This window comes from Athene cunicularia (assembly GCF_003259725.1).
Source record: "Athene cunicularia isolate RWA chromosome 5 unlocalized genomic scaffold, athCun1 chr5_part1, whole genome shotgun sequence".
Classification (NCBI taxonomy): Eukaryota; Metazoa; Chordata; class Aves; order Strigiformes; family Strigidae; genus Athene; species Athene cunicularia.
In genome coordinates, this window is record NW_020799101.1 from 9,559,146 (window position 1) to 9,570,981 (window position 11,836).

Here is an 11,836-nt window from a genome sequence, read left to right on the forward strand (position 1 = left end):
TGGCCCTTCTTAATATATTCTATTCTCAGGCACAGAATTAAAAGGTGCTCCATCAGTGAATCTGCACGCGAGCTTCCTGGGATGCCAGGAATCAGTGGAGTGAGGTTGCTGGCATGAAGGAGCCTGGTAGGACTGGCTGGCACTTGCAGCCACTGCAGGACATATGGTATTTGGATAAGGGTGAGACGTGTTGACTGATTAAAGAGTCAATAGTTGAAGTGCCTGAAAATGAAAGAAGGAATGGTCTCTATTAATTTCTGCCAGGATTTCTTGCTGCTCAGCACCTTTACAGGAGAGAGTGGCAAACCCTGCTCTCTGCCACGGTAGGAGAAAGATGCTGAGAGTGGATGATCCTTCTCCACAGGTGCGCATGGAAATGGGAGTTGATTGAAAGTAAGTACATGGACTTGACTTCTCTCTTACCTGAACTGTTCACTTACTTGTCTTTGGCATTTGCTCATAAGTGAACAGTCAGCTCACCATCTGCTGGTGCTCTCCTCTGGTCAGCATCTATTCCAAGTAACTGCAGGCTGGCAAGTCAGATGGCTGTGACTTGCCACTTCTACAACTCTACTTTCTTCTTTGTGTGGGTAGCTGTTACTGGGGGAGGATGAGCTCTGAAGAACCAGAAAGGGCACCTGAGCTCCCTGAATCTTCTACAAGCCCAGTTATCTTCACCACCTCTGCAGCTCCCCTAGAAAGAATGCTAAATCTACAAGTATGGCAGATTTGTAATTGGAGGGGACGTCACCGTGTGTGTGTAAAGTTACGTAGGCGGGCAGGTACAGGGGTAGATGGCTCTGTCTCACACACTGACAAGCCCCCACTGACTGGGATGTGCCCATCTCTGCACTGCCTGTGTTTGTGTCTTCCCCTGCACCCCTGCTCTGCCTCAGCCAAAATGCTGGGAGATGCTGAAGGGACCAAAATCAAAATAAAAGAATAGGATAGAACTACGGGAGGAGTCTGTATAGGAAAACCAAAAGACAAAGTAGCCCTGTGCTGACATTGCTTTTCCCTCCTGTCTGCCCCTTAACTAGCAAGTCAGACTCATTTCTCATGTTCACTGAATAGCAGAGTGATTCAGCCTAAAGTCTGCAATTTATGCCTCCTCATGGCTCTTTTTCTTTAAGTTAAAAAAATAATTCAGTCCAGTGAAGCTAATAGTCACTCACACTAAGGCCCCTCTGCATATATTTCCCTTTATGAGGGAGCTGTAAAGAGGCTATTACATTTTTACTTCTTTTGTACAGCCCTCTAATTTAGCTAAAGTGATGTAAAGTAGCCCAGACCAGTCCAAAAATGTCTATAATGTTTTATAGATGTGGGGGGGAAAAAAAAAAAAAAAAGTATGTAATGTCCAGGCAGTGGAGTGATTTGAATAACAGATGTCTTTACACAAAATACTCTTCATTTGCCAAGTTAGACTTGAGGGCTAATTTCATTTCTTCTAATTCCACAGATGCTTGCTTGGAGAAAGCACCAGCCACATGATTATTAGCCTGTACACGGAGTTAAAAAGGATCACCTTCAGCACAGGTTAAACATATTTACTGAACCCTTACCAGCAGAACACCAGCTTAACTTGTCAGTTATCCACAAATTTGCAGCACTTAATTAAGAAGAGGTGGGGCTGTAACCCTAGAAGGACGCATTTGAGGAAGCACATCTTATATTCCTTCTAGTTGGAGATTTTGAAGTCTTAGAATCCTTCCTCATCTCTCTCCCCCCTAGAAAACTAGACAATTTACAACTTTTTCAGCTGAAATACAGAGGTATGTCGAACTATTGAGAGCAAAACTATCAAAACCTATATTCCAAGCTTACACATGTCATCTTAAAAAAAAGCACTTAAGGAATATAAAATTCTGATACTACTAGTGTCACTTTTGAACACCAGATTTTCAGAAATAAGCTTAAATTTTAATTCTGATATCAGGATATAACTAAGAATCTCTCCTTGTCTCAAATGTTTTATCTCGCCCACTTTCCCAACAGTAATCACAAGTCTATGACTCACACACTATACCAATAGTGCAAATTAAAAGAAAACAGTATTCCTACTGCTGTTTAGCCTACAGGTCTCCAGTCACAAGAGATGTGAGTAAATTTTCCTTCTGGAGTGAAATGCAGTGGACTCTGTTATGCGATTGAACTATGGTACCGTAACCTAAGTTTTGCAAAAGAAATCAGAGAAGCTGCCATTCAGTCATGTACCTGGAGTCTGTGATGTGGTGCCATGAGAGAAATTATGCATGAACCAGATAAAATGGTGATTAATAAAAGATTTTAAGAAGATCTTCAGGAGCAGATGGTAATCGGTAGTGTTAAAAGGAGAGGTCAGTAGTGAAGTTTCCAAATATCAGCTATATTTCAACTTTTCATACATAAAACAAAAATAAATACCCCAGATGCAAAGGATGCTAATGAGCTTTGCTAAAGATATGAAGTGATGAATTATTGGAGACCATTGGAATGCCATATGGAAGGAACTGGATAATCTTGAAGCCCATGAGCAATAACAATCAGATGGTATTTTGCATCACAAATGCAAAATTATGTGTCCTGGATTGATAACACAAAAATTCTCTTGTTGGCTAGGAGGATCCTGGTTAGAAACAAATATTGATGAGAACCCCTTGGTTGAATACAGTAGGAAAGTGCTCGTGGGGGCAGAGAGGTGCTATTAGGAGTACCCAAGGGAATGTAGGGCCATTACAGGAATGGAGTCCAGAAGAGTTTGGTTTCATTACACCAGCAAAGTGAAGGCTGGGAAGGGGAGATATAGTTGCTCTTCACATGTACACTGGGGGTCAACACCAGGAAGGCTAAAAGCTGTTTAAGCTGGTGCTTAACTAAGCTGCTTAATAATGACAGGAAAAAAAAAAAAAAAAATCCATGGTTTTGATTTGGAAATTAAAATTTATAATTGTCAGAAAAATTAACACTAGCTCCCAAACAGGAGTTAGAAACGAGTACTGTGAATCTAAAAGTCATTGAAGTTAGGAAATAAGTTACATGTAATACCAATTGCCTTCTACCTATTGCAGATGGCAGTTCCCCGTGTGGCTCTTTCTTGTGCTGAAAGTAAGTTTACAAGAGAGGATTGAAGGGAATCACACACATTTCCTCCCTGCCCCCCTTCCCCCCCAGCAATTATTGCACTAGTGCATTAACCATTAGAGAGTCTCTGTGTTTATTTATCAGGAAGAGAATATTACAGTTGCTCATCTGATATGAACAAGTACTGAAGTCAGAGCAGCTCTCTCCAGATCATGTGAACTCAAAATTTGGCCCATTCTCTTCAGGAAGAAAAGATTGCCACTGTTATTTATTCTTGACTAGTAATTTTTGTGATCCCAAGAAAGGTATTTCAGGCTCAGCAAAGACATCCAGGCACCACTGAGGCCATCATTACACTCGTGACAAAAAAAGGCTTGTCATTCTTGCAAATGCAGATGGGGCTTCATGCCTCCTCTTGTTTCCTGGGAGTAAGGAAGATGCTATAAAGAAAGACTGGTCCATGTCTCCCTCTGTGAATCCTGTTTGCTGTAACATAATTTTGTATGCAGGGAAAAGGGTAATCAGATTAGATTCAGGTTGTGATGGATAGGTTAATAAAAATGACTGTAAATAAACACGAATCTACCGGAATTCCATTCTTAGTTTTTACTCTAATATAAAATTTTCAGGAAGCAGATGATTTATGAGAGATGTAAATTTTCATTCACGTTGAACATGCATTCGCTTTATCCATGTGCAGACTGTGAGTTGTAAAAGGAAGGGGGCAGCAGGTCCTCCTAGACAAAATTATCCCTGCTTACTCAGACCGAATACCCTGGTAGTTCCTGTAAGCTGGTGCTGCATTGCCCAGCTACCTCACCATAAGGCTGGGCAGGGATTTGACCTTCCCCATTTGGTGATCAATGCAGTAGCTAAATTTATTTCAAATACAGGGCAGCAATAAATTCCTAGAAGTCTGGAGCTAGAAATCAAAGTATGACTTAGCTTAAATGTCCTGCAGCAGTTGTAAAACCCTCTCAGTTTATGACCTGTCCTTTGCTCATGTGTGCACTTTATACGTCTGTACCATTTTTACCACCCTCATATGTTACAGGAGTCTGAAAGCAACATCTGCAGATAAGGTCTTATTGGACTTGCACAGGCAGCATGAAGGCAGTTGAAAAATCATGTCTCTAGGAGAGGAGATAGCCCTGCAGAGAACCTTTTGTGTAAGAGCCACTAGAAATGTTCTGTTAAGTGTCAAAGAGTAACTCTGTAACTACAAAGTGTCAACTTTGTAACTCTGCAGAAGTGTTTTAAGTTCTAGTGAAGCGCTGTCTTGAAATATCTGCTGGGAAAAAAGTTGCCATTTCACATTAGAAGTCCTGGTTTTGAAGCTGGTTTTGCAGAAAAAAATGTTTATATTTTGTAAGAAAAAAAGGAAAATTACTATTATTTTTCCATTAAAATGTGTAATTCCACTGATACATTTTTACAAAGGTCTCTGTACAACCACAATAGTGGGTTTATAATATTTTTTAAAAACTCAGGAAGAATAGGTGAATTTTGAAACGCTTAATTGCTTGAAAAGGTAACAGCCTATAGTTTTTCTTCAAGTATAATTTCCTGTTGAGGGACTAAATTCACCAAGAGAATTGAGAACTTGCCCCCAGTACTTTGGTATTATAGAAATTATTTTTTTTAACTTGCCCCAGAAGTGCCTGAATTTTGGTCATGTACAAAACTGCCTGTGCTTTGCAACCACTGAATTCTTTGAGGCCTGACTCCTGCTTCAGAATTTAAAAGATTTTCAGAAAAAAAGAGGGTTTTTTCCTTCTTCCTAGCAAAGCTTTATCTTGTACTTACCAAATTGGCTGTCATGCAGTAAACGACTTTTTTTTCTTTTTTTTTTTTGTAAGCCATATAGGATAGGTCTTATACTAGTTCAGGGATTACTATGTTCACCCAGATAATGGTATTCTGTCTGTAGTGAAATGAAGACATGGATCCATCTGTTTTGGGGGTTAACTGGAAATTTTGGCATAGTCAAACTGCAGGAGAGCGTTACCAGAGTCCACAAGGCAATGGGCACTGATTGCCCCCATCTCCTGCATCAGGAGGAGGGGAGGATGTTCATCTCACTTGGGATCAGGTCCCGTGTGTGTGCCCAAAATATACAGGTTTAACATCAAGTCATTTAACACATGGCTGTTCTTGGCACAGTTTGAGTTCCAAAGCAATTTCTTGGAGTGCTGGACGTGAAGGATGGCACCACCTTTGCTGACTGTCACTTGCTGAGCCATAAATCAATCCTGATTGTGAACGAAGGTCTCCAGTAATAGCTTGGCAAGGTGGCAGCAGCCATAAATACATAGGAAAGAAAGGAGCCATCTCCTAACAAGCTGGTTATCTCCAGATGAAAGTTGCAGCACTTTTTATTAGACATTTTTACATAATTAAAAAGAGGTGATATTATTCTGCTGATTGTCTCTATGAGTTTAGTTCACATGTAAATAATCAGCAGTGCCACTTCATATTCCCTCAATCACTATTTTATCTTCAATTTTGAATAGAGGATATTTGTTCTTAGAGCCCCTGTTTTTACAGTAATAACTGTAAAAGACAGATGACTGCGTTTAAAAAGATCCATGAGAAAGCTTCAAAATGCAACTCAATTGCAGCCTTCAGGCTTGGAAAAGCAAATAAAGAACCTAAGCTTTATTATTTAATATTTTTAAAAATTGAATGTTTCAAAAGGGTGGCATGCCAGAACAGTCTCCAAGGTCAGAAATTATCAAGTTTAACTGCTAGGACCTAAAAGTACTGTATGCACTGTGTTTTGTGAGAAGACCATTTCATATGTTGGCCAAGATTCTTCTAGTTTTATTGTAATCTTTTGATCTAATCTTGATATGATTCATTGTCCATGACAGGAAAGCCTCAAACCAGAAGCACAGAGGTTGCAACAGTGAAGAAAATCCCTGATCAGTCATCTGCTCCTCAAAAATTACTTCTGCAAGGAACAACCACCCACCCGCTGCCTCCATGGACATGCTGTGGCGAAGGCGGTGGGGTGTTCTCCTGCCCAAGGCTTCCTTTGGATGCCTGTGCACACCATGACCTCCTCCTCAAGCACCTCTGTGAAGCTGGCATGGGGTGGGGGCTACACCCCTCTGTAACCCTGGGAGGTCCGTTGGAGCAACAGACCCAACCTGAGCCCCTGGGGGGTCTGTCTCTCTGCCTTGGGGTGGAGGCACAAAGTGTGGCTCTGAGTCCTCAGAGCCAGGTTGCCTGGGAACAGCGAGGCCTGGTCCAGCCTCCATGCTGAGAGGTCTGGCCTGTGTTTTGCTGATTAAGGACACCAATTAAAGCCAGACACCAGAGTGAAAAGAGTAGGGGTATTTTACTGGTGATAACAGTGTAATACAGAAAACATGCAGTAAGAAAAAGCAGAATAGTGCACTTAAAGCAGCAAACAGGGAAATACAGGGTAATGCATTAAATCATTACTGCATGAGAGAGAGAATAAAGATTAAGAAAGATATGACACACACCACTTGCAGACTTTACCATCATCGAGATCCGCGGTCGCTGGGCAGCCCCGGTCACAGCGAGGGTTTGCAGAGCCTGTCCCGGCAAGGGGGAAATCCTACGCGGGGCGTCCACCCATAGGTGAGGCACCCAAAGTCCCTGCAAACGGGCCCAGCCCTATAGACCAGAGATCGACAGGCAGAACCGCTGGCACCTTTGTTTTGAGTGGAAGATTCCTGGTTTCATCCTCCTGTTGGATTCCACCCAAAGCCTGGCCAGGGCTCAGGGGGGGAAACCAAGGGAGTTTCTAACAAGGGCAAACACTTGGGTTCTCAGCCTTGAACAAGGCTAAACAAGGGAAGCTGGATACATTCTCTCCTCACTCCTGATTCTATTTGGTCTAAGCTGCATCTTTCACTAGCGAGTTTACATACTTGGTTAATGATTACAGACTAAACAGCTTCGGCTTGGGGCCTGTTGTTCAGGCTTCAGGACTTCAATGCTTTAGCAATTTTTACATCAGCATAAGTGCATTGTTGTAACTTAGTACAACACCTACTAGCACAATGGCTTTCAGTTATAAAATGTACAGGATTCATCTACAGGTCAACTCTGGCTTGGGCCGGTTGTCCAAGCCTTAGCTCTTCACCTGGCCGCCATGTTGAGGCCTGGTCCGTCCACCACAGCGCTGTCGTCCTCTGCGGTGGCGCCGGCCGCCCTCAGCCGTCTGCAGAGCCTGGGTGGGTGTGCGCAGGGCTGGGGGCTGGGAGGGAGGGATGGCTCCCCAGGAACAACCACCCTCCAGCCCTGGGCGGGCAGAAGCAGGGAAAGACCCAAACCTTGGATTGTGCATCTATTTTCTACTGTGAGGATGTGTGGAGCCAGGGCTTAATAAGGAAAATGGGTATTATTTTGCCTTACCATTTGTTGCTGGTTTAAATATCCACGTAAGAAAATATGGCTAACATTATCCCCACGGCTGCGTTGGCTATGGGTTGTCTTTTCCTGTTTACCTGCAGTCTGGTTTGCTGGGCTTAATGTAGAAGGCATAAAATCCAAAGGGCAGAGTCGCGGCCATTGTCATTGATGCCTTTCCGCCTTGTTGTTTCAGTTTTACTATTACGTATGGGGCCATCTGGTTCCTCTGTGGGACTCCCAAGACTTTTTGGCAAGCACATATGTGAAGATGTCTAGGGTTTTTCTTCTTCAAGCCTTTCTACTACTTCTTATTTTTGGAAACCCTGCTTAAAAAAGGATCTTCATGGACAGCTACAGTCTCTACCTGTAATACAGACCTCCTCGCTAACACCGTTGCTCACATTGTAAGGCAGCGTTGAGAAAAATCCTCTTTCAACTACACGTCTGGTGGCACATTAAGAAAGCGAATGCACTGTGCACGGTGGTTCAGGCGCTGTGGCAGGTGGTGCGAGACAGATGCTTGTGGTCCCCTCAGCCTCTGAAGTGAGCATGTGGCATGGTATTGAAGACAGAAGGAAATTTTAAATATGCTCAAAGCACATATTCATTCCTTTCAGGCCTTGAGAGGTTAGAAGCCCTTGAATTATCTTGAATGTTATTTTTTTTCCTGTGCTGTATCAGACAAGACCTGCTTATGGAGCTATTGGGCCTTCTTGGAAGATAAACATGATCTATAGAATCTCATTTATCACATCTCTCGTAAGAAATACAGCCTGCTTTCAGGATAGCTGGATGGATTACAGAGATGCAAAACTGGAACAATTCAGCAATCAGCAACTTGGTGCAAAGGCCTTCGTGAAGGAGATGAAGCAATGACTAAAAACAGAATAAATTTGCTTTAGGAGGAAAGATTAATCATCATGCAAGAGAAGGATTGCTTCAAGTGTAAGCAAGGAAATTGCACTATAAGTAATAAAGTTAGCCAGGGAAAAAGCACCAAATAAACTTAAGTACCAGGAGATACATTTCAAACAAGTTTTATCTGGCTCTAAAATGCTTCTCCTTGGGAGGTAGGGACAGACTTGTATTATACTGAGCAGTCTCGAGGGATGGATTCCAAGGTGGGGGACACTGCCTCTGGTTATAATTTCAAATTTTCCAGTTTCAGAACATTCAAAACTTTCTGTCACTGTCAAATCTGTTTAACTGTAATGGAAAGTTATTCTTGTCTAACAAAACTGGTTTCTTGTAAATAGTGACTATTGGGCACAGCTTGTGGTTATAGATGTATATCACAAAATATTCACTTCTGGACGCCTCAGCTGTCAGCCGAAGGACTGTAGAACTAGGGCCTGAACATTACCTTTGAGATTGGTTGAAGGCATTATCTCAATAGCTTAGTTTCAAAGGCTGGACAATTATAATGTCCCTCAAAGAGCTTATAACCTAGGGGTCAGAAAAAGGCATAAACAGATGAGACAAATGGCTTGGGGTGCTGTAAGCTGTAGTATGAGATCTAAGTTGATGTGGAAACACTTCACCAGTAAATATCCATGGCCTCAGCACTCTGCCCTCCTGTTCATCTGCAATTCATCCCATGCCCGGAGGAGCCACGGGGGTTGAGGAAGGATTTCAGGTGGGACAAAACAGTTGACTATAGTTTTTGCGAATGTGGTATGCTGCACAGAGAGGATGAACTGATGCTCTTCTTAAGCCAGAAGTTTGTGCCTGTGGCACTGAATGAGAGGCCAGGAGGGATGGAAAATGGATAGTTGACATTTTTTGCATATCACCTTGGGTTTTATGACACTTTTAAAAGGATTAAAGATTTGATTAGGAGAATAGTTTTGGCAGTGAAGAGGGTGAGATAAAAGGTGGGCTGAATTTTGGAGCAGTATGTAGAAAAAATTACAAGGCTTTTCAGAGGGATATTTTAAAAAATAAAATCTCTGTATTTGGGAAACTGATACTTCACTGATGTTAATTTAGAGCTGGCATTTAGTTTTGGTTTAATAACAGGCATAAAAGGAAACTGAAAGTATCTGAATGCTTTATCTCAACTTTTTTCATAAGATGTTTCATCTAAGAAATATAATTTTGAGGGAGTAAGTGAAAGTACAAAGGAGAGAAAATCAAATAGATAAAAAGAAATCAAGAGGAGGTCTGGAAGAAAGAAGACCTCAAGGACTGAGAAAAAAGTCTTCACAAGCAGAACAAATTAGATTTTAACATGGATTTTCATTTATGCACAGTATACCCTAAATTTTGGTGTGTTTCTGAGGAAAATAGCTCATAGTTTTGTTGATTTTAAGGTGGTAAGCAACTGTGATTTCAGACAGCTATCATTAGAAAGAATTGTCTGGAATTACTACTAATCAGTGAAGCTGGGGCGAATTCTGCTCTTGTGCCACCCACTCTGCTGTTTGCTGCATACGTAGGCTTGTTTTCTGACATCTCTCCTGCTCATAGTTCACAGAAAATACCGTATCATCATCATCAGGCCTGAAGATGGGCATGTAGGGCAAAGATAGTGACAACTCCTGGCCTTTGATCTCACCAACTCCAGATAAAGATCCTAGTGAACTGGGACAGCTGCTAGTTTTCAAGTAAGTTAGTAGGTCAAATTAAAAACAGACATCTCAGCTGGCTGAGTGCCTCGTCTTCACTACAAATTCACTTATGCTTGGATTATGAATTTTCTTTTTCCCCTTCCTATGAGGGTTTAGTTTCTGTTAGAAAATCAGGGTATAAGAATTTCATGACACTGTAACAGGTACAATAACCTTTTGGATGAATTAAAATCCTTGCAGTTATTATTCAAGCTCAAGATAAATTAAACAATACAAAGAGTAGCTTCTGGAGTAATGTAAAACTCACTTCAGGCTTTGATGAATCCGGATTAGTATTTTTGGTTGGAAAGAAACATAATGAAGCCAGGAGTGTTTGGAAAATTTCTAAAGATTAGCTACACCCTGCTTATGGGAAATAACATCTGTAAACTCCTCTGAATGACTCTTTTAAAATATTAATTCTGCAGAATTTAAGTTGGAAGCATTTTGTGATTGAAAAGTTTACTAGGTCCTGTGGAATTGATATGCCACTTGTTCATCTGCCTTTTCTGTGTACCAGGAGGAATGTGAAAGATGCTGACCTACTTTAGAACAAGGGAAAACAGAGTTAGCAAATAATTGAAAAATAAATCCTTCTCTTTCAGAATAATTCTTGCAGAACATTAGAGCAATACTTGAAGCTTAAAAACTATACATTTTATTATCACTGTATTTTTCACTTATAAGAACACTCGAAAGATGAAGAGACTGAATTCAGTGGGGAAATTGTGCAGTGTCTTGATGCTATTGCTGCTATTAAGGAATTGGTAAGAAAAATCTAATGTTTAGTTTCAAATATATGGGAAAGAGTTAGCTGGTAACTATGAAATTAAACTTTTACAGTTGTACTATTAGAAGTGTTCTGTTGTGGGAGCTATATTCTACCTTGAGAGAGAGATGCACTTTGCAATGAAGTTGGTGGGTGCCTGCATGTACTTTGCTACCTGCAGAAGTCTGGCTATAACAGACCAAACCTAGTATAGGCCACACAGCTGGTTCAAGCCTTAGCTCACCTGCTGGTGTTTTAATGGGGGAACAACTGATGCCGTTTATCCTAGGGGCTAATAAAATTTGAGGTCTGCCCAGACTTCTCTTGAAGTAAAAAGAGGGTCTTATGCTCAGTAGAGTAAATTAAGATTTAGAGTTGAAGTTTTGTTCTCAACTCTATTGTGTCTTGCTACTTTATATTTGTGCAAGAAGTGTAAGCTCTGAACCTACAGCGACTTAGTAGGAGCATCACAAAAGCCACCTGAAGGCAATGTTCTAATTGTGTAGAGCTTTTTACATCATAAGGGCCGTAATGCTGTCAGTGAAAGGGAAAAGAATAATGCTTCCCTCTCCGGGCTGCTGTGAGGATCCACTCACTGATGTTAGTTGTGTTCTGCAGATGGTAGAGAGTTCAGCAGGTAGGTGATTTGCTTGATGACTAGGTGCAAAGAGATTTATTTTTTTTTTTACAGTTTTTCTTTCCTTGGAACAACTGCATTGTGTGTGATAATAAGAGACCTTACAGCTATTATGAGCTGAGGATGACTGTTCATAGGTAGCTAACTTTTGCTGGAAGATCTCTGAAGCCATTAAAGCCGGAATGGCTTCAGACAGAAGGTATTTTAAAAGTATCTCCATGATGTATTTGTCTAGGTAGGTGTAAAACTTTCTCCTTCAGTAGGCCTCTAAATCACCTCTTTCAGATCAGCTCTGCATTAGTCTATCAGATGAGTGTTTTATGTAAAGTGCTGAAATCATAAAGCTGTTTTCTTTTTCACTGCTTCAGC